Source organism: Haemaphysalis longicornis, unplaced genomic scaffold (assembly GCF_048455015.1).
Source record: "Haemaphysalis longicornis isolate Haplotype H1 unplaced genomic scaffold, Haemaphysalis longicornis Haplotype H1 scaffold_5, whole genome shotgun sequence".
Classification (NCBI taxonomy): domain Eukaryota; kingdom Metazoa; phylum Arthropoda; class Arachnida; order Ixodida; family Ixodidae; genus Haemaphysalis; species Haemaphysalis longicornis.
In genome coordinates, this window is record NW_027526385.1 from 129178571 (window position 1) to 129202797 (window position 24227).

Genomic DNA, 24227 nt, shown 5'->3' on the forward strand with positions numbered 1-24227 from the left:
GCGCTCATAACAATATTCTCTTTTAAATGTTATGAACTCGAAGGTGCATCCAATGACGGCACAAAAATAACTCGTTACTTTGGCTCGAAATAAAGGATCCATTTTTTCTGAAAGGCGTACGACATGGCTTTTCCGGACTTTCCGTGCGGATTTTGAAGAAATATTTACGGAAACACGTGCTTTCAGCGGCTTTTTCAGCGTTGTCAGTGTAGCGCATAATATAAGATGGTAATAGACGAAAAATGGACATGGCAAATAATAATAATAACTTTGGACGGTTCATTTCACAAAACAGCAATGTGAGCGTTGTGCCTTAGCAAAAATTTCTAACGCGTTGATTAATCGCTTTGCCGCCCCCTCCTCTTCCGCCTGCCGCTCGGGTGGGGGGTGGAGGGGAGGAAGAAGCACTGTTTGGCACGGCGCGGGTAACTGTTGTGTGTTATAACACTGATCAGTATGGAAAGCGCGGGGGGGGGGGGGGGGATGCTGGCGGGAGGGGTTAAGCTTTTTCGGAAATGTATGGTATGCACGCAGCATCCCCCCTCCTCGCACTTACGCCCCTGCAGCTTCTGTACAGATTAAGGGAGTTAAATCTATTTGAACAATCATTTCCCCACACTGTGGCCATGTGCTTGGCAATGGCGAAGTATTTTATTATAACAGGGCTGCTATTTTCGTTAACCGAAACTTTTGTCTATCTTTTGTTTGCTGTTAGAGGATACACACCGCAAATGAAACAGCGGCCGTTGTGACTGATGCGAACGAAAACGTCGCCGAGTTCAGCGACGGATGGTGGCAGAAGAACAGCGATAAATTCCACGTCGGAATAATTTAAAGAAACTGGCTGGAGCGGTTCCCAGACAGTATATCGAACGGCGTTTTATCAAACGCCGTTTTATCGAAAAAATGCCCGTTTTATCGAACGCCGTTTTATCGAACCACCTACGTCCGTTTTATCGAAAGTGTTGTTTTGCGGCTTTCATTGTTATTTTCAGGGTTTATTTTGTATAAATGGCCATCCCATTAACCTACCTGCAGTAAGCTTCATTCTACATTGTCTCTGCCGTGCATTACAAATAAAAACCTGTCTATATAAGTTGGCGCGCCTGTTTTCAATTACGTGTGTTTCATTAAAAATTTATTTTTTCAGTCTTCATTGCCTCCACTAAAGCATGGATGTCCCCTTTGTTTATATTGCAGAATTCGCCCCTATAGTACCCTCCCAAACCACGTGCGGAATATTCCTTAGGTGTGTATCGGTGTGTTTAGGTTGGTGCGCTATGGGTCACTATTACGTGATCGAAAGTCTTGTCCTCCCCCGATTTTTCTTGTCACGTGGTTTGCACGCGACTCCTACTCGGACCCTGGGGTCTCATTTTTTGCATCTAGAGAAATATTGTGCCAAGAACTTCGGAAAGATTGTGCTATATGACTGGAACAGGGGGGTTTCGACAGTGATAGTTAGGCCCCAACAGCGGTGGTGGAGTCTAGGAGAACTCATCACAAGGGAAACCATCACAGTCAACTCGTCATAGGTGAACTCGTGAAGTAGGAGAAGTCGTCAGAGGTCATCTCCCGCTGGGGAAACTCTTAGGCTAGTGCAATTGGACAGTTGCCCATCTCGTCACAATTTCCCTTTTTTGTTAATCATGCTCAAATAAAAAAGTACAGGATTTCGCATAATTCTCTGCGCTTGTGTCAACATTCTTAGCCCCTGCTTCGATTCACCAACCTTACGTTTTTGTGTCGGCCTTGGAGGACCACGCCCGACCAGGAAGCGCATTTTGTAGGATTTTGGTGTGCTTTGTTCAGGTAATCGCACGGACCATAGTATTAGACTTTGTTTTATCGTTCTCATTTTTGTTTATTTTTCCGTTTTATAAAATCGGGTCACGGCGCTTATTGAGTAGACCTTCATGATTTCTCAATTTTTGGTGTTTATTATTTTGATCTGAATTTTTTATGCCTTATGATAAAAAGGCAAGATTGTGCTCCCCAGCAAACATGTTGGGGTGCAACGAGAGAGAGATGAAAACAAACCAACCTGCAGTACGGTGACTAATTTTGTAACTAACGTTTTTCTCGTTAGTTCATGCAAATCATCGAGAACAGTAGTACAAGGCTTGGGAACGTCCTAGCAACTGAGCTCAGTGCCCATTAAGAATTCGGAATGCAGAAATCGGGAAACTTTTGCTAGCGTTCCAGTTAAGTTTTTGACATTGAACCCACAAGCGCCAACAAGTGCCTTACTTATGTACAACATACGCGGCGAAATAATTACATTACTGGTCGACACAAAAGCATTGTATACAAAAAAGTACGAAGCTTATCGAGGCCTTTTAATCAATACGCCACAATATGCTTCGGATCAGAGGGGGGTATGGAGACACAAGGAGATTCGTTATGACGGTACCACCTACGCAATGAACAGAACAAAATATTCTGGAGAAATATTTCACGCATCACAAAAACAACAAAAAACACACAGCAAATAAAAGTCAACTAGTACAAAGACTACAATTTTTTTAAATAGGCTGGCTGTGGAGACACGATTTGCAAATTACATAGCCAGGAGGAAATTAAAAAACGTACTGCAAATTCTGTTGCTCGAAAAGGCCGAGGAAAACACTTTCAATAAAACGGCTTCGATATAACGTCCCTCGATAAAACAGCGTTCGATAACACGACGTTCGATAAAACAATTCGATAAAATGGCGTTCGATACAACAGTGATCGATAAACTGCCCGGACAGTTTACCGAACGCCGTTATATCTAACGCCGTTTTATCGAAGGCCGTTTTGTCGACGGACGTTTTGTCGAAGCCGTTTGATAAAAATTGTTTTCCCGGCATTCTCGTGTGACAAAACGTGCAGTACGTTTTTGTAGTTTCCTCTTCGCTATGTAATTTGCAAATCTTTTCACAGCGAGTCTATTTAACAGTATTTTTATGGTTCCCAGACAGTTTATCGAACGCCGTTTTATCGAACGCTGTTTTATCGAAAAAATTCCCTTTTTATCGAACGCCGTTTTATCGATCCACCTCTGTCCGTTTTATCGAAGGTTAGGTTTTGCGGCTTTGATTATAACTTTCGGTGTTTCTTTTGTTTAACTGGCCATCGCTTTAACATAACCTGCAGTTAGTTTCATTCTACACTGTCTGTGCGGTGCATTGCATACAAAAACTTGCCTATATATGTTGCCGTTTCTTTCCTGTGTTTTACTTTTTTCTTCGAAGACTACAGACAAATAGGCACCCCCACAGAACCCTACTCCATGCAATTTACCCTACCCAATACCCGTCTACCTGCAATTTCTGTCCAACTCCCGGTACACTGTACTACCAGATTTGGGAGTGTCAGAGTGCCTTGCCACAATTACCTCCCTCTCATTCAAGCAGTGGGTCAACCGCCTGAGGAGCCTAGACATTGGGATCCAGCGTGAACTGGTGAAGAGGGCCTGGACCGCCAGCCGAGCTCAGGGTATCCCGGATTAGGGAAGCCCCCCACCGGGCGGGTGCCCTAACATACATCAGCTTGACAAATAAAGATTTATTCATCATTCATCATTTCCATGTAATCGGGTGATGGCACTCTGTTGAGTAGACCTTCACGAATTCTTTGTCTTTGGTGTTGACTATTTTGATCCTAATGTTTTTTATGCCTTATGATAAAAAGGTAAAAGAGAATGGGCTAAACACCCCAGACATACCGGGGTGCGACGGGTCGGGGAGAGATGAAAACGAACCAATCTGTAGAATGGTGACTAATTTCGTAACTAACTTTTATCTCGGTAGTCCTAAGCAAGGCATCGAGAACAGTAGGGGAAGGCTTGGTAACCTCTTAGCAACTGAACTCCGGGCCCATTAGGATTTAGGAAGGCAGAATTCGGGAAAGACTTTTGCTGGCGTTCCAGTGAGGTTTTTCACATTGGACTCACAAGCTCCAAGAAGTGCCTTACTGAAATAGAGCATACGCGGCGAAATATTTAGATTGTGTGTCGACACGGAAGCGGAGTATACAAGAAATTACGATATCGAGGCATTTTAGTCTATACGACACAACGCTGTGATATGCTTCGGCTCAGAGTGGGAACTAGAGACACAAGGAGATTTGTTCTGGCAGTACCACCTGCGAAATGAACAGAACACAAAAATTGTGAAGACAAATTTCGCGCATCAAAAAACAAAAAGAAAGCTTGCTTGAAATAAAAGACAACTAGTACAAAGACTACAAATTCTGGTAAATAGGTTCGCTTTGGAGACAAGATTTGCAAATTACACAGCAGGAAGGAAACTAAAAAACGTACTGCAAATTTTGTTACAAGAAAAGGCCGGGAAAAACACTTTCGATAAAACGGATTCGATAAAACGTCCGTCGATAAAACGGCGATTGATTTAACGGAATTTGATAAAACGGCTTCTATAAAACGGCTTTCTATAAAACCGATAAAACAGTGTTCCCTAAACTGTTCGGATCCCTTTTTGTAGTCTTTATAGTTGTGTTTTATCTCTTGCGCCATGGTTCTTCATTACGTGATAAAAACTCTTGTTCTCCCCAAATTTTTCTAGTCACTTGGTTTGCACGCAACTCCTACGTAGACCCTGTGGTCACATTGTTTGCATCTGGAGATATCTCGTTCCAAGAACTTCGCCCATCGGAAAATTATGAAACGCATACAGGAAATAAAAGGTGGCTAGTGTAAATACTGCACGATCTCTTTAATGCTCGGACCACAGAGAATGTCCGATTTAACCGACTGTCCGGATTTTTGAGAGTACGGTCATAACAAGTGAAAGTGGCTTTCAAAAAGAGCAGACTGTTAATTTTTTAATTAAAAATCAGTCATTGCCATTGGCCGACGCAATAACCCAACACACATGCCTGGAAAAAGAATGAACATATGCCATGCGTTTTTCTTTGTGTGTGTGTGGGGGGGGATACGGCCCGTTCGTCACATGGCGTTTCGTCATAGGCCGGTTCGTAATAGGCCGTTTGGTTACATAGGATCATTTGTCATATGCCGATTCGTAATAGGCCGTTTGGTTGCATAGGATCATTCTTCATAGTCCAGTTTGTGACTTCGTCAAAGGTACACAAAATGAATGTCTACGTGTTGTTGTTTCTTCGACTAGAAAGAGAGAAGCGACGCACAGGTTCAGTTAGTTTTTTTGTACTGTTTGCCGTACATCTAGCATAGCTCAACAAAGAAAAATGAGCCAGAGTGGGCAAGTTGGGTGACGTGTTCTGACAAGATTATAGATACGAGTTCAACACAAGACAGAAAAGTAAGACAGGGACGTAGCCTAACAAAGGTCTTGGAAGACGCGCCATGCGTCTGGTTCTACGTGTTCTCGTAATAGAGAAAGTGATAGCACCGACCTTCTCGTTTTTGTAAATTTCACATGGGCCATTTCCTGTCACTTATTGGTAGTTTAATACAAGTGGTACAACTAATTATTTGATGGACCTTTCTCCAGTACTGATCTCCGCATGCGCGGGGAGCCTGTCCGCCATTCTTGGCAGTTGCTCTCGAGCAAAATAAACAAAAGGGGGCCCCCTCAAATAGCTCCTTGGGGAGCGAATATACCTCCTATAGGGCTTTACACTTTTATATCCTCCTTTCGGACAGTTCAACGGAGTTCTTATGTGCACACAAAAAAGGCTTTCCAAGGAAACGGGCAAAAATGACCACGCTGTGTGCACTTGGCTACCAGTGGGGGAGCAACCAAAATGAAAAAAAGTAAATAAAAACGAGTGCTACGGCCACTGCAAATTATTCACGCGAGCATGCGCCTGCTCCCGTGACATCTGTGTGAAAGGCGAGGGGGACGGGTGGGGGCCGTATGGACTGCAGGACCAGGATAATTCGTGCACGGGTTCCCTGAAAGCAAACATTTTTGTGGCGTGCCTTACTGCCGGTTTAGGATAGCCGTGGCAGCCACTTAGAGGACCGGTACTGCGAAAATGTACGAAAAGTAGTTATAGCCACGCCTCATCAGCACTTACGTCTTAAAAAAGCCGCGAATTTCGTTTTTGCGTTCCTGTGACGAACTTTATTAATTGAAAAACTTGCCTATGACGAATGATCCTATGTGAACAAACGGTATATTGCGAACCGGCCTATAACGAATTATGCTATGTGACCAAATGGCCTATTACGAACTGGCTTATGACGAAACGACGTGTGACGAACGGGCCTACACCCGTGTGCATGTGTGTGTGTGTGTGTGTGTGTGTGTGTGTGTGTGTGTGTGTGTGTGTGTGTGTGTGTGTGTGTGTGTGTGTGTACGAGAGACAGAGAGGGACCTAGTTAACTAAAATATCGAATTAACGGGGGCCGAATTACCTGGGTTTTACTATAAGCAACGAATAGAAACCTGTCGCTTTCATTCATGGTTTTAGCGTTGGATTCCTTTTGGTTCTTTACGAGTAGGGGGAGCGGGGGAGGGATCTGAGTCTTTTATAGATATTATAGATAAGCGCAACAGCTTGCCTTCGAATTAACTCGAATTTGTTAATATGTGGTCTTTTTTTTACGCGGGTTCCAGGCCACGAAAGCGTAATGAAGGCACGACCTGGTCAGAGTAATTTAAGCCTATAATTTTATGCTAGGCGTTATCCTTTGAACTGTGCCTCATTTTGAAAAGCGATCGGTGGTCTGCCAGTAGGCAAGTATTTACATCCTGGTCAATACGAGTTGTTACGTGAATAATGTAAATGGGGAAATAACTGCCCTAGTGCGCTTCATTAGGGGACGCTGGAAATAGCAGGGCGGGAATCAGAGTAATAGTATTTTATATTAAAAAATTGTCCTAGTTAAATTTATTTCCAGTTTTCAAATTGTGGGTTTCGTCATAGGCCGGTTCGTAATAGGCCGTTTGGTAACATAGGATCATTCGTCATAGCCCAGTTTGTCACTAAGGAAAGTTCGTCAGAGGTGCACAAAATTAATGTCCACGTGTTATTTTTTTGACTCGAAAATGAGAAGCGAAGCGCAAGTTTAGTTAGTTTTTTTTATACTTTGGGCCGTACATCTAGAAAAGCTCAACAAAGAATGCAAGCCAGAGTGGGCAAGTAGGGTGACGTGTTCAAAAGATTATAAATACGAGTTCAACAACCCAAGACAGAAAAGTGAGACAGAGAAGTAGCCTAAAAGAGTTCTTGGAAGACGGGCCTTTGATGGGCCTTTGATGGGCCTTTCTCCAGAAGCCATCAGCGCATGCGCGGGGCGCCTGACCGCCATTCGCGGCAGTAGCTCTCGGGTAAAATAAACAAAAAAGCGCCACCTCAGCTAGCTGCTTGGGGAGCGGATATGCCTCCTATAGGGCTGTACACTTTTAATCCTCCTTTCGGGCAGTTCGCGTGAGGTCTTATGTGCTCACAAAAAAGGCTTTCCAAGGAAAGGGGCAAAAATGACCACGCTGTGAGCACTTGGCTACCAGTGAGGGAGCAACAAAAATGAAAAAAAAAGTGAAGAAAATAGAGCGCTAGGGCCACTGCAAATTATTCACGCGAGCGTGCGCCTGCTACCCTGACATTCATGTGAAAGGCAAGGGGGACGGGTGGGAGTGGTATGTACTGCAGGACCAGGATAGCACGTTCCCCGAAAGCCAAACATTTTTTTGGGCCACCCCTTACCCCCCCCCCTCACTCCTGGAAACGTCACTGCACATATTTACGGAAAGAAAAAAAGGACGTGGAGGCTAGCTGGGAAGGTGAAAAAAATCTAAAAGACCAATTGCCGCAACTGGGAGTGTCGGACTGCACCCTGCGTACCAAGCCCACTTCGGTGAGGCGTGGTACGCAGTGGAAAGAGGAAATGTGGTGTACGAGTGGGTGAGTAGGGTTGAGGGACTGATGAGGAGGGCTGAGGCTTGACATTTAAAAGATTCGCTGCTTGCACCGAACCTTCAGTGTGTCGGAACGCCATGACGACAGGAGAAACCAGAAAAGACCCCGACATCATGTTGTTCTGCTCGATGATCCAGGGCGATAAGGCCAGGGACAAGTTCTGCCGGGTGCATGGACTGCTACCACCGGAGCACGCACATCCCCCCCCCCCGGACGTCTGGCGCTGGCGGCCACAACGTCTCCTCACACGTTTGGGGCATCTGCGGCGTCCTGGGCTCTAACCCGGTGAAGCCTGGGAGCATCGGCCGCGTGGTCACCCGGATGCGGCAGCAGCCCAAAGGTCCTCGGGCCCACCTTTCGATTGGGCGCCTGCCAAAAGGAGCTGTCTCATGAAAACGGAGCAGCTCTGATTTCCAACGCGAATGCCAAGACAAGGTTTTTCGCTTTCCGGGACAAGTGCGACAGCCAAAACGTGAAGTTGTCGCGGGCGGAAATTCTTTGGGTGATGTACTGCATGATCCAAGGCTTTTCCGCCGCGGCGACGGCACGATTGGCGCGCGAGAACTACAAGCTCCGATCGGAGGCGAGGGTGTATTGGCGCAGCCGCATTCGAGAGCTGGCAGCCGAGGAACTCAAGCTGCGACCATGGATGGGTGGCCCCGGTGAGGTTGTCCAGGTGGACGAGACCCTGTATGGGGGGCGCAGGCAGGCGAACAAGGGTCGCCAGCTTACAGGTGACCGCGTCGCCCCGGGAGGATTCCGGGGTCCGTGGGTGGTCGGCATCGTCTGGATGAGTACCGGGTAGTGCCGCCTGTTCAATGTAAAGAAGCGGGACAGCCAGACCCTGGGGCGGCTCATCCAACGGACCGTGCTGCCAGGAACCGCGTTGTGGACGGACCGGTGGGCTGCCTACCTCTCCGTGCCACTGCTGAGCGACGGCGCCGGGCCCAAGAGGCTTATACACCAAACGGTGAACCATGAGCAAGACTTCGTGGATCCCGTCACCGGCGCCAACACTCAAATGATCGAGCAGCAGTGGCGCCAGAACAAGCGTTTCGTGCACGAAGGCGGACGCCGAAGCTCCGCCCTCCGCTCGTGGCTGCGGTGGTTTTCTTGGGTATCCCTGAACGGCCGCTACCGCTGCATGGACCCCTTCCTGAGGATGATCGACGCCATCGCCCGGCAGTTCCCGCAGTCGTGAGACGTCCCCCAAAAAATAGCCCTTTCTAGGGTTACCAAAATGCTCCATGGCGAAGTAGCGCTCGCTCTGCCCGAAGCCCCCCGTAATACTCTCCTCTCCGTATAAATTCTGTCCGCAATCAACATTTTGTTGCGAGCAGCCTATTGTAGTTCTAACTGTAATATACCGGATGCTTACAGTAAAAGAAACTTAGCTGATAGTTGCTAGAGTTAATAGAGGTCTGATTAGTTAATAGTTAACAAATAGGTCAACAGTTTTGAACCGTATATGTCACACGGTACCGTAAATTACAATCTCAAACCGCCCCCGAAACTTGAGACAAAATAGTGTTCGCATAGGCGCCGATATTGAAAAACTCCCCTGGGGATGAAGTGGAAAAAAAAAAGCAATGAACCCGGGCCCGAGCGCGAGCTTCGGCGCGAGCACGCAGGGGTTTGTAACCAGAGTGAACTGAGAGATCACGTTTGTAGTACCAGCGAATGTATGACGTGAGCTAATCAACTCAGCGGCTTCTGAAACGGGCGCGCGTGCCTTTTTCCTGCCCGCGAATGTGATGAAGAAAAAAAGAAAGAAACAAACAAACAAAAAAAAACAATACACACAGCCAATGCCGCGTGCACTCTCGCCTGAAACGGCCGCGTAATCTGCGCGGCGATTCGGGCGGAGAGGAATCGGCCGCGACGGGACGAGAGAAAGAAGGGAGGGTGAAAGCAGGAAACAAACGAAGAGAATTTTTTTTACATTAGGCGAAAGTGTCACATAAACTGGCGAACACCTACCGCGGCTCTTTTAGCGGGGAGGGCATTCCTGGTCTGGTAAACATGGTAGCCCGCCGAAAAAATGGCGGGAAACTTTGCGGGTACGCCAGCCGAAATGCTACCGCATACCACAATATGTGTATTTGACACAGCTGCAAAAAAAACGTCTACTCTACAATGATTGCAAGACACAAGGAAGATACTGCACGTAAAAACATCTTCAGCGTGTTATAAAATGACATTTAACTACCTTGCTCCCAACGTCATGTAGCCTTGTCCACCACTAGCTCAACATCTGACATCTTTGTACATGTCTTTCAGCTGTTGTTCAAAAAGTGACGTCACAGCGTGAGAAAACAAACTTCGGGCTATCGCGAGCGTGTGCAGCAGCCGATCACGACAAAACTTTGAAAATTGCAGTTCCTTCTGAACACAAACGTTGGAAAACCTAAAAAAATACTGGGAGCTTTTGGACTGTAAAGAAGGATAGCACTGATGAAGGTCACGGCGAGGAGTGAGTGCAGCTGTTCGATTTAGTCTCGCGCGCACCGCAGATACTCCGAACAACGCTCACGCCATAGAAATGTGGGTCATCAATGAATAGCACAACGCTTGCACAGAATTTCCGCGGTGAATCAGACTGTGAACCGAAAAGTGGCTGTGTGAAAGCGTGGAGCAGTGGAGGGTTGCCGCTTTTTATCGGTTAGGAAAAAAAATGAATTGGATGCACGAAACATTTGATTGTGCTCTGAATGAAAGTAGATAATAAATTTCATTGCTTGGGACATTCTTCGTCCAACTGTCACGCTTGATTACCTATAGGACCACTAAGAAAGCTTGTTCCTCTCGCTCCAGTCGTTCGTTATCGCCTGTCATTCACTGTGCGCGTCAGCATTCTCAGGGTGTGTGTTTTTTTTTTGCTATTGGTGACATCCATCAGAGTAAAATACTTCTGAATCATCGTTCGTCTGTGTATAAAAATTTTATGAAAACAAACACGTGGCTGGTTTTAGGGGTGAAGCACCTGAATATCTCAGTCGGCATCTCCTGTCATCGATGGCTGTTGTTGTCACGACAAATTAGGTTGTCAAACGATCGGCACAAACCAAGCCTGTAATGTATAAATCCGCTTCAAAAACTACATATTTAAAACATTTTAAAATGCTGGCTCAATCGAGTTTTAATTGCATAAACAAAAAAAATTGTTTATTTTGCCTGGAAATTGGTTGCAAACAGGTTTACTTCTCTAAAGCTTACTTCTTGGCATGATGGGGGTATGACACGAAGACAACGTACGACCGTTCTGTTTGCATATTAATAGCTTGAATCCCGTTTAACGCAAGAGAAGCCTCCACTGCCTCAGCAAGAACCCGATGTCTCCTCCAAACACCGCTTCTCTTGCGGTAAGTTCACGCGCAACATGTGGTAAGAGAGCGGCTTACAATCTTCGAATACACTTACACACTGCATGCTTCGCTCCTTCCAACGTGTCATGTTAGCAGAGATTTGCGGGGACTTTTAAATAGCAAGGCTTCCTTAGCATCAGCTTGATTTGTTGGCGTTCGCGAAAAAATACAAAGAAAAAGCCCCCCCCCCAAAAAAAAAACTGTGGTATGAAGCGTTAGGCACGACCTTTGCTGCGCTGCGAAGGTTTAGCCAAGCCTCGCCTAGCGATGACGGGATCGCGTGCTCAGGCACCGCTCGACCTTCGAGAAAACTTTGCCCAGCTGTCGTTCTGTCACCTGCGCGTGATCGTCTCGCAAGTTCAAGTGCGTTTGCGCATTTATTCGGAAGCAAAATACAGCTGGCGGATAGACGCCGAGGTAGCGAAGCCGGCACCCACCGTTTGTAGCGCGTGCTTATACGGCCTACGTTCGGAGAGATGTGAAAGACTGTGAACCAACCGATCTGGGGTAACCAGCAATGGTGAACTTTCCGCAGCAAGTTCAGAAATTATGTGAGATGCAACAGCCGGTTCTTCGAAGAAGCAGGGCATGGGGCAACAGAAAAAGTGTCACTCCCGAAAGAGAGGAAGGTTGGACCAGAATACACTGACATCACACACGTTCAATCCGCTTTCTATACTAGACGCCTCCGGTAGGAGCCCATGCGTACATAACAGGCGCCAATTCGTTGTTTTGTCCTACTCAAAGCGGAAATATGTTTGCCTAGAAAATAATACCTGAATGTGTGTCCTACCCAATGAAATATCGCAGCATCCAGAGAAAGACGGGTACAACCTGCCGTAAGGAATTTTTATTGCCGGGTTACGCACATTGATCACTTTTACCCGAATTTCAATGAAAACTTTGGCTGAGTCATTCTCCAAGTATTAGAGTTATTTTGTAGCAGAATATATATTTGCACATCCCTAACACCTTTTTTCAAGTCACTACTAGTTATAATTGGGCATTTTCAGGGCAGTGAACTTTATATATGGGACCGTACGATCATTTGTAAAAAGACACTGTACAAAAACTTTCCCCTCACACCACATTTCCTCTGTATGCCTTGCAATATTCGAGCGAGTTATATAACATCCATGTAGCACCAGAAAAAGCACCCAGTTGATCTGTCTCATGCGAGAATTTGCATCCGAATGTCAGAGCTTTTTATTGAACATCACCAAATAACAAAGCAGATATGAGATAAAAATACTCACACCATTACTAGCTGGGCTGTTCGAGGAACCATAAATATTTTTTCCCCTGCCCTAATTGGGCAAGCAATGTTTATTGTTCATCGTTCGCTGAAAATACGACGCAGAGGGTTTTGTTCAGGATGCTTTTTTGTAACAACCATGGGCTTAATATTGGCACGTTACAGTGACCATAACAGCCAGTTTATTGCTTCTTGGCATCATTTATTGTGAACACTCGGCCTCCTAACTGAAGTCACTGACCGCAAGACAAGCTATATGCATCGAGCACTGATTAATTTAGGTTAGACAAAATTGTGTATTTTTCCTCACTGTTTGTTCGCTCCTTAAGATGTCCCACTAGAACAGTTGCAGTAAAATTGAAAAAAAAAACCAGGCCTTACATGGGATATTGGTATTCTTGAAACAACGCCGATTTGTGCTTTCTAGGATGAAAAGAGCCAACTGACATTCTTAGCCATCTGATATTCTCAGCCAAATGACAGCCATCTGACTTTCTGCTATTCTTAGGCCAATAGGCTAACAGACAATGTATACAAAAAGATAGGTATGCAGCCGCGAGATATATTCTGGCTCATTACACAGCATTCTAGAGTTGAACATTGCAGAACTACAAACTGGCTGAACCTGGCATGGTAACATTTTTTAAATTGTCCTCGATGCTTTTCGCACTCAGATGTATTTCTTTCCAGTGCACATATGATTCATCATTCTTATATATAATAAGATGTTTTGAGGACATTGCCATAATACTTGACAGGGCTCATGAATCACCGTACTTCCAACTATATAAACTTTTGTTTACAGTACCGCAGATGCATATTGTGGTTGTCGCACTTTTATTTTAGAATGCAATGCCGACAATACATCAATGTCAACGTTACGCTCCTGCCCACATGTCTTGTGGCTCAAATAGGCACCGGTGTCATTAGTATTTTATATATTTAGAGCATCTAGTCAGGGAGATAACTCCTGACATGCAAATTCTCCTCACGGCTAAATGAAAAATATCTTTCATGGTTCTTTTAGTAGACATTTTTCTCAACTACTTATTTATGCAAGGTGTTTACACATTTACCCTTTATAGATAAGTTAAGCAGTTGTTACGAACTACAAACTAAATTTATGTACAGCAATAATTATTGTACGAAATAGGTCTTCTGCCGCTTAGAAATCTCCCTTGTTCCAAACATATAAAACAATTAGAAGTTTTTATAGCTCTCGTTTTTCTTGGGTGCTTTACGGTGTCATGAAATACGTAAGAAGGTTAAACAGCACCATTGATCATACTGGCGGATTCACGGACGGATTACTGAGCATCTGACTGACTGACTAGTTCGCTGGCTGGCTGGCCGGTTTACTGACTGACTCACTGACTGAATGATGGAATCATTGACTCAGTGGCACACTGAGTGACTGTCTGACTGACTGTCTGATCGACCGACTGTCTAACTTACTGACTGATTCACTAACTGACTGGCTGACTGACTGACTGACTTACTGACACCAACTGACAGACCGACCGACTGACTGACCAAACGACCAGCAGGATGACTGGCTGAAGGACTCACTGTTTGACCGACGGAGTAGCTGATTGGCTGACTAATTGACCGAAAAGCAACCGACCGATCGAAAGTTTCCGAACATTCTCTGTTTCTCTGTTTCTCTGAAAGTTTCTGTTTCCGAACATTCCTCCCGTTATACCTTGTACAATATGTCCAAAATTTTAAGATTTTTTGTGTTGTCTTGATTGTCGTCTGCCGCTTTTGTGTGCAGTGATACAGGGGAATGAGAGGTACGTGTTCACTGGGGTGACATTTGTTTTTTATTTAATTTAAATATTTTGACCGACAGTACCTGGGCGTATACAGTGCCACACAATATAAGAAAGGTAACTTTACAATTTGTCTGCCTTGTGGGTATACATTACACATAAAATTTTATTTGGACAAAATTTGTTCTTTTCAACTCATATCCTCGCCTTGGTTATTGAGAGCAGGCGCCAATTCAAGCACTTTTTTTTTCAGTTAGGTATCGCTACGTATCCGCAAGCATCAGATCTGGTGTGGTGGTGCGTCAATCGTGAAGACGGCCAGCGACTATGTGGCCTAAACATGGCACCACTGACAGGTCGTAGAAAAAACTATGGCGAAGGAACAAGCACAGCTGATATCACCTATCTCTAATTTATTTTTATATTTAGTATCAATGCTCGGATTTTCCCTCTCTAGTGGCCGCTGCGCCGTTTTCAATGATCAGAAGATTTCTCGCGTCCGTCTGCCTCAGTTGTTGCTTCCGCAGGGCGGAGAAAATGCCTTTGCATGCAATCTAGGTCAGCAATACAGATGCCAGATATCTATTACTTAAGAAAAAATTCCAGAGCGAGCCTACAAATGCTATCACTATAAAACCTGAACGCGATCGTGTGTGCGTGTCGTTTTAAATACTCAACAGCTGGACACTAACAGTACTCGTTGTATTTACAACGATTTCCTAAATCATCGTAGTAGACAGGTAAAACAGATACATTTTATTACGAAAAGCGTGCAAGTAGAATGTGATGCTGCACAAGGCTAAATATTGTGACCTTTATTTCTCTTATATATATTAACAACACAGCCAACAAAATCGACTCCCACATTTGTCTTTTCGCCGAGGACTGTAGGGTTTCGATAACAATAGCTATAGGGGCTGCAGTAGTTACGTTACACTCCCATCTAACAGAGTTGAGAGCCCCGGCCCGCGAATGGGAACGTAAATTATTGGATGTCAAAAATGGAAAACTTTGTACAAGTTGCGATCAATTTCGTATTATATGTAAATACCTATACATTAGTTGAAGCTGTTCTTGCGTTCAAACATTCGGAATTGTTTTTTATGCAAACCTTCTTTTGCACCCTCATAAAAACTGTATTTTAAAGCTCTGCTTACGGCAGGCTTACTTTATTATAACATTTTACGCATAAGTTTTATTATTAAACTAAAGTTGTGTATGCGTGCATAAACAGGCCCACCAATCATCTTACTCTTAGTAACATTATAGAGTCCGGCCAAAAAACATTTGCAATGTTCATTTTATTGTCCAACTCTCGGAAGCAATGTGGGTGGTCTTTTAAAAATGCCTTGAACTAGCGTCCCTCAAGAAGCACAGAAAGTTTGCAGACTATCATAATTATACTCGCTGTATTATTACGTTAGCTCGTTTGCACGCACTAACACTCTTCCCCCCCCCTTCGTATCATCTCGCCATGATCAAGAGCATAACGTTAAACATTAAACATACCGTTAAGCATAACGTTAATCGTTAAACATAATGTTAAACGTTAAACAAACCTTTATCAAAATTCTCTGATCTTACTCAGTAGCGCATATTGCGCTTCGTTGCAACAACACGCACCCAACTTCACAATCAACTGAGACGTAATGAGTTTAAGCTGCCCTTTTAGGCTTCATTGGAAAATATGTTTTGTGATGGTTATTGATGTATGGCGGTTTTCTATTTTGACGTTCGTTTGCTATGTAGTTTTTCTATTTTTTCTTTGTTTTCAATGTCCTTCTTGGTGTTGGTAAGGGTATTTTCTATAACAATGCTGCCAAGAAATTTTACTTCGGTGTTGTAATCGAATCTCCCCATGTGTATTGCACACGATCTCATAGGTCGCATTAAAAAAATAAATATTCAAACGCAATGGGGAGTGACCCAACGAATACCCGACCATAAAATTTATCGAGTGGGCTCTGTTAGCAATTTATTACCAAATTTTATGTTACTGGGAGTGTTATTCACTCGACAATAATATTTGTACCTCGTAGTAAACAGTACACCCATTATCCGAAGTTGTCTTCCGCGCACTACAATTGCGAGCAAAAACTTTGTTAGCGATGTCTACACAAGGGAGGCTGTCCCACAATTTAGAAAATCTGTCAGCTTTGGACCGTTTTTTTTGTGTTGGTGTTTTACCATAAAGGTTTCTCTTACATTTGTAACAGCGTCCCAAAACGTATCAAATACAGTTGAGGGCATTACCTTTCTATTACACATTACTCCAAAGGTCTCCATCCGCGAAATTATTTGACCTTTTTCAATCGTATGCATTCCAAGACCTCTACCGTATCTCTCGCTGAAAAATGTTGTCCACGTTGTGCATCCGTTTAACACATATTACTTGAAATATTGCTACACTGCGCAGGCGCCCCTGTGTACAGGTTGTAAAGTCTTCTCTTAACCAATATTGTCCTCAAAGGTCTTCGGATTCAAATGGGTAACAAATATTGTTCCAGTTTATATAGCCTTCGATTAGCAAGGAAGCTAATCCCCGCACGCAGAGGTAATGCAAAGATATCCCTATGCATTGAAGTAGGCGTTTCCCCGCAGAGGCCTGCCTATCTTGTATAACAGATGTGCCACTGTGACATAGGGTTCAAAACTGTTAAACAACTGATCCCCAAAAAAGAGCACCAGCCCGGTCACCCCATTTGATGATATTTGTAATGTGAGGTCAAGTTCAGACCGCTTGGGGCGCCACAGTTCTAAAACAAGAAAATGCCAGAAAAGGTTAGGGAGAGATGTAAAGAACAGAAGTGCACAATAAAGAGATGGCACCGCCAAAATAGCAAATATATTGTTCAGATACACCATGTGCAAATCTTCTTTTTCTTACATGCTTCCGCACTTTTTTTGGATGCAGACGAGGGGACTACATAACTATTCATTCAGCGATCACCACGTGCTGATGTTAGAAAACCTATTCCGCGGAGGGCATCCTTATTCTGTGATGCCCTGGTGGCAACCCTTTATGGAGGCCCTGATCACCACTTCTCTATACGTTTCAGACTCCCCGCTTGAGCAACCGGATATCGACAGCTGGTTCAGTAACGGGCAACTGGGAGTGAGGAAAGGGGCTTGAAGATACTCCCACATGTGCTGGTACTGTACAGCACTAGGACAAATAATAAATGTGGCGATGTGCTGAGCGGAGTATGAGGTGTGCTGCATGGTTTCGCAAGTGGTTCTGAGGGTAATCGGTTTACCCTACTTCGCCAGTTGCGCAGGGCTTAGGCTGCTTGATCAGTGGTTGACTACTAGAAGAAAACAGTATATACGTGCGTACTCGCGCGCCAGCTACCTCTTCGGTAATTGTCCGGCGAGTAAGCTCATTGGCAGGAATAGACATGATGTAAAAACAGTGAGGTAGGACGACATAAACGAGGAAAGGAAACTGATAGGACAAGCGCTATCAACTGAAAACTTTATTTGACCGGAAAGACATATAGATAAAAAATCATTGAAAGGACGTATGCGCTAACACCTGTGCCATACTGACACTGATAGCGAAAAAAGAACAGAAACTAGTTTTCTCCTTTATAATGTCAACCACAAGCGAGATAAGTCACTTCTTTCTCATGTAAAGTGATGGATGCCTGACTAATGAACTCGTCACCAAGCCTGTTTATATACAGCGCCTCTATTATTTTGCGCTTTAGCTGTTAGAATGACGGAACAGTAAGACCGTTTTTTTTAAATTCGGGCTGACATGTGCACGCAGAACACAAACGACAGTGATCAGACAACTGAGATGTAGGTGTGCCTTTTGAAGAATTGACGTGCTCTCTCAAGCGCACATTTACACAACGGCCCACTTGGCCAACGTAAACATGACTACAGGACACAGATATTTTATCAAGAACAGCAACACTACATGGGATGTACTTGTTCTTGTGGCTGACAGTGCAAATGTATGAACTATCTGAATTTGTGTCCCGTTTCTTTCTGTCTAATATGGCACAGACTTTACCTAGTTTTTTTGGTGCTGATATGGCAACCTGCACCCCATATCTGGAAGCAACCTTGTTAATCTGTGAATCGTACGGCAGATGTACGGAACTACAGCCAACTTTTTTGTTGATCTACTTATTTTTTGCACTATGCTTGTCGCAGCCTTTTATCATTCTTGCAAGCTTACAGCATGCTGGCGCCAGCGCACTAGTTGGAAAACCAGCTACTTTTAGCTTTTTTACCTGTTCTTTGAAACTTGCGTTCATTGAGTGTACGCGCGATTTTGACAATGCGGACCGAATGGTCAAAGAGTTGGTGTGGCACAGATGTTAGCGCATACGTCGTTTCAATATCTTTTATGTATATATGTCTTACCGGTAAAATAAAGTTTTAGTTGATAGTCAGCGCTCATCCTCTGTGGTTCCTTTCCTCGTGTTGTTCGTCCTACCGCGCTGTTTTTACTTCATGTCAACCTACCAACTTCCCAACTTTCCATCCTCCGGCAGGAATAGGTGCCACCTTTCTACTTCAAAATGCTCAAAATAAAGCGTGGGATCTCCAGCGCAGATATCCGATGGCCGCAACCTTATTAGCGTGCAAGTGATTCGAAACTTTGGGAAGGTGAATTCGCCGCAAGCTGCCAGGGTCCGCTGGCGATATTTGTTATCATCAATATATTTGCATTCAGACTTCCTAAATTTTTAGGGAAAGAGTTCTGAAGTTACCGGGACACAACGCAAAACGTGCCTTTCGGTCATGCTAGTTGTTCCTGTCTGCTATAAAGAAAGGAAACACGTATGCACAACAGTTATACCACATATCCGGCATTTACGCCGACACACGCAACATTACTTCTCCACATCATCCCGGAAAAAAACGTACACCATGATCCCGGATCTTCAAGCCAACATCATCAAAAACACTCCTCTATATTTAAAAGAAAATATCACTTCCAGGGTGTTTTCCTCTTTCGTAGAGAGAAGTCATGCTGTGCCTTTGCCTAAGGAGGGGAAATATTGATCATTCTACGGTTTAACTCGCCGACGCTACACATGAACTGGGAGCAGTACAGTAGTGCAGACTACAGAATAATTTTGTCCACATAGGGACATTTATTGCGCGCGACATATGGACACATGGGCATTTTCTCTTCCCACTTTCTAAAAAAAGAGCCCACCACGGCAGGGGTCGAACGCGCAGTCTTGGGCTCCACAGCACAGACCATATTTCCTGAACAATTGCTTCTGCTAAATGGCGAGAAAGGTGTTTTATTTCGAACAATATACCACAGATTATCTCTCACCAGTTGTCTGAGTGGGATATTTGGAAAAAATCAAATAAAGCACGGACATATTTCATTGAGTGCAATTACGACGTCGACTTTTTTCAGGTGGATTGTTATTGAAAGCAATGCTCGAGACTCCAGGTGGTAGCGCTAAAATGAATTATTTACCTGTACAGAGTATTCTGTGCGTGTATCTGTTGAACTTTCAATTAAATTTTATTTAAAAACTGTGAACATCAGAAAGTTAAGGGTATGCAAGCAGTGGGAGGTCCCCGAGATAAAAACCGTGGGCGGGATCATCCGCAATCACACCTACGATGATACGATCAAAAATCAAGCACCACCATGCCATAGATAATAAAACGCATCATCATCATCAACAAAATCAACAGCAAAAGCCTGCTCACGCCCACTCCATGGCGAAGGCCTCTGCCGGTGACTTACAAAGGCACCTGTCCTGCGCTGAAAGAGTCCACTGTTGGTCACCGAGAGTCCCTATTTCATCCATCTATTTTGTTATTGGCCTTGCCCTTCTTCTACGCCTATCTCTTGGTGTCCACTCTGTTACCCGAATTGTCCAATGGCTGTAGGTTGAACAAACACCGAGGAAAAAAAGAATAAAACAGAAACAAAGAACAACAAACTACACTAACAAACATATACACAAAAAAACGAGTACAAGGCCAATCCCATAAAAATGGCATCGTCATGCCCTAAGAAGACACATTATAAAGCAGTTAAAATTCAATCAAACATGAAGCCTCTCTTGGGAAAGTGTTTGGTTTAAACCTAGAAAGACGCAGTGAAATAAACATGTCTAATACAAAAACGGCAATTTACGAAGCCAAAGAGCGGGGAGTTCGATATTATGTTGTTTGTAGTAATGGCTATGCCTAGAAGTAGAAGATTTCGGCGTGGTAAAAAACGCCATTAACTGGGGTCGCAAGTGAAGCGCTTTGAAAAATGATACAAAAGTAAGGCGATCTTGAAAAATGTTATAAAAGGTGGTATCAATCACATTACGATCAGGTTGATCTAGAGAAAAAGTAAGGAGCTGATAGAAGAATGGAAAAGGTTTCCCCTCTATGTAAAGGAAGGTTACATTAAGCACGTGACTCTCTAGCCTCGTGCCTCTCTATTGTCATTAACGGTGGATTATGGTATGATACGCTTCGCCCCAGGTAAAAATGCAGTAAATGTGGTTACTTTGGAAGGACGCGTAACACGTTATAAAAGAAGTGTGCGAGCTGAAAAATTTTCTTGGTCAAATCAAAACTCTCGTACGAAATAAAAATTTCATTTTAATGAAATTTACGGGATACTTATGACAGGTCAGAAATCAAAAATTACCCAAAAATAAGCGCTACGATGACGTTCAATATTGTCTCAAGAGAACATTTTGCTAATCTTGTTAGTTGTGGTCTAAAATCTGATTAGAGCGCCAAAGAAGGTAGCACAAGAAAAAGGACCATGACATGCGCTATGCTTCTGCTTATTAGCAAAGGCTAGCATGCTTCTTTTATCCCAGAAAACCACGTTACGTGGTGCAGATATCCTGGAGACGTCAGCAATAGTCATTGCAGATGTCCAGAAGACATACCGTTGGACTCAAAATTACATATGTTCAACGTTGCTACAATTGCGAAAACCCCACCCAAACCACACAAAGAATAACGTACAATAGACTTCTCATGGTACGTTTATATGCTATTTACGGGACGTTATCTTAATGGTACATCTTATGGATATTGTAGTGGTACGCATGCAAGACGTATATAGATGTCTGTTCTACATTGTTTTTTTGTCTTTTGCACAAGCTATATTTTGTTATATTTATGCCTAGTGTACGATAGTATATTATTGTTGAGATGAACCTGTATGCTTGAAATTTAAATTCTTTATACATAATTTAACAGTTTGTCCAGGCCACTTTCCAAGGTTGCCTACGTGTTCTGGGCATTTAAACTTCAAATAAAAGTCTTGCTAGCTATTCAGCACTGTGTGCTGTTACTTGGCACCTGGTTTCTAGATTAATGTGTTTCTCTTTTGAAGTGCTGCTTACTGCATGAAGTCTCATATGTGAAGTGCAAAGCTGACCACACACTCTTGCAGAAGCACACGAAGCACATCTCTAAACAACAAACGTCACATCGAAAACAAGTGGCAGTAAATAACAGCAAACCCAAACCAGTCTTGATCAGCACAAGCGCCCTTGACACTGAGGCAACCACAGTAGTGTAATGAAATTGTACCATACAGCACGGCTGTAGAGGCCTTCTGGAAATAAACTATCACAGAAACAATTCAAAAATTAAACTAAATAAAATGACAGTCTTGCAAAGCTACCTGTAAGTAAGTGCAACTGGGAAGTAAGAAAGCTTTTAAAGTACATATAAAACACAAAAGTTCAGGTAAAGCACTCTATATTGACTTCCAAATTATGTAATATGCTTTCGCAAAACAACAACTTTAATTTGGATTCGATCTAAAATTACAAGAAGAGTAGAAATATTCATGACTATAAATAAGTCACACACAGCAGGAAGGTTGACAAAAAAGAAAAAAAGCAAACATGTAAACCCAGGGTACAAGCACAAGATAGTTATGTAACTTGAATTATCAGACATGAAGTGAATGGGTGGAAATCAACGCAAGAAAAGTGTGGAAACAAAGAAATAATTGAATGGCGGTTACAAAAGCAAAGCAATATTACCAAAAAAAACAGTTGACATCTAGTGAAAAGTTTGGAGAACAATAAAACAAAATCCGGTACCGGTATTCACCAGTACTCACTTACGGGGTAGAAACTTGGAGGCTCACTAAAATGGTTCAACTTAAATTGAGAACGACTCAGCGGGCAATGGAACGGAAAATGATAGGTGTAACATTAAGGGACAGGAAGTGAGCGGAGTGGGTCAGGGAGCAAACGGGTGCTAAAGACATATTTTATATAAAATTAAGAAGAAGAAATAGAAGTGGGCAGGGCATGTAATGCGAAGGCAAGATAAGCGCTCGTCATTGAGGGTAACAGAGAGGATCCCTAGAGAAGGCAAGCGTTGCAGGGTGCGGCAGAAAGTTAGATGGGCAGATGAGATCAAGAAGTTTGTGGGGATAAATTGGTCACAGTTGGCACAGTACCGAGGTAATTGGAGAATAATGGGAGAGGCCTTTGCCCTGCAGTGGGCGTAGATAGGCTGGTGGTGATGATGATGATGAAAACAAAAGCACCTTAGAAACACAGAAGTGGTGTTGAGGGGCGGTTGTGAGTGCCATACAAATTTAAGCTACTTTAAACAAACCAACATTTAGGGCAATGGTTATAAGCACCAGTAAAGGTGTGTATAGAAAATGACTGTACGGCGGTTACAAGAGTAGTAGAAATTTTCGTGATGACATGATTCACCCTTAGTGAAATGGCAGCACAACAATAAAACAACAAAAGAACTCTAGAAACCTATTGAGTTCTGGATAGAACAACAATACAAAGTAAACTATTTCAATATTTCACACAAAGTGATATTATTTGGGAACAAAAGTAAAAACGGGAAACGCGGAAATGATTGAATAATATTACAAGACAGATTTACACGACTACGTGATTCACATCAAGTGATACGCTCAAAGAACAATAATACAAAATAAAAACGCATGGAAGCACTGAAAAGATTCCAATGTGGTTCAATGGTGCATGCCTCCATCATCAGTAATGGTAGGGATTCTGGAACAGTTTGCGTTCCTCGGTGTGGTGCAAGAAACTTCCTAATTAGTTCCACACTAGATTGGTTCGAAAGTGAGTAAACATTTTATGGTCTGAAGGCTGAAAGAAACTTGATACCTCTTCTAGCAATAAAAACTGAGAAGCCGCAGGTTGTCGAGAAATCTGATATTTGCGCAGGATGTGACTGACAATAAAAATGTGCGCCCAATACATTGTCTGGTGAAAGAATTTCATGTCTGTAACAACACAAAAATATCTAGTTACACACAATCCAGGATGCCACTCGCAGGTGAAAAAAGCGTGCTTTTCTTTTTCCCAAACCAGGAGAACTCCTGCGCCAAGTGGACTGTCAACAGTAGCGTGAGCAGGTACCTTGTGCAGACTGTTGCAGTAGCACCTCCCTTGCAAGGCAGTTCTTCAATCTAGGCAGGGGTACAGGACAATCAGTGTTGTTAAAGTCGCTTTTAGGACCACTATGATAACGAATGGCCGCCTGCATCTTACCGGTACTCATCTACGGGGCAGAAACTTTCATGCTCATTAAAAGGGTCTAAACTAATGAAGAACGACTTAGCAGGTAATAGAACGCTACATAATGGGTGTAACATTAAGGATCAGGAAGAGGGCGGAGTGGATATAATTTGTTGTCAGCATTGGCACTACTAAGGCACCCTAAAACTAACTATGACTGCTAATGTGAGGTACCACTATTTTTAACAGGGTGTCGAACCGGAACCGGAACCGAACCGAAAACCGGAACCGAACCCGAATTTTTTCCCAGAACCGGAACCGAACCGAACCCGAATTTTTTCCGCCATTTTGGAACTGAACCCGAACCGGAACGAATCGAAGGAACCGTTCCGAACCGGTTCCGGGGACAATGCCGACGTGGGATTTTGAACCGGTCCCCGTGGTAGAGAGAACTTTATATTCCCGAAGTATTGTTGAGAAAACCGGAAACGCTGCCGACAGATGATGC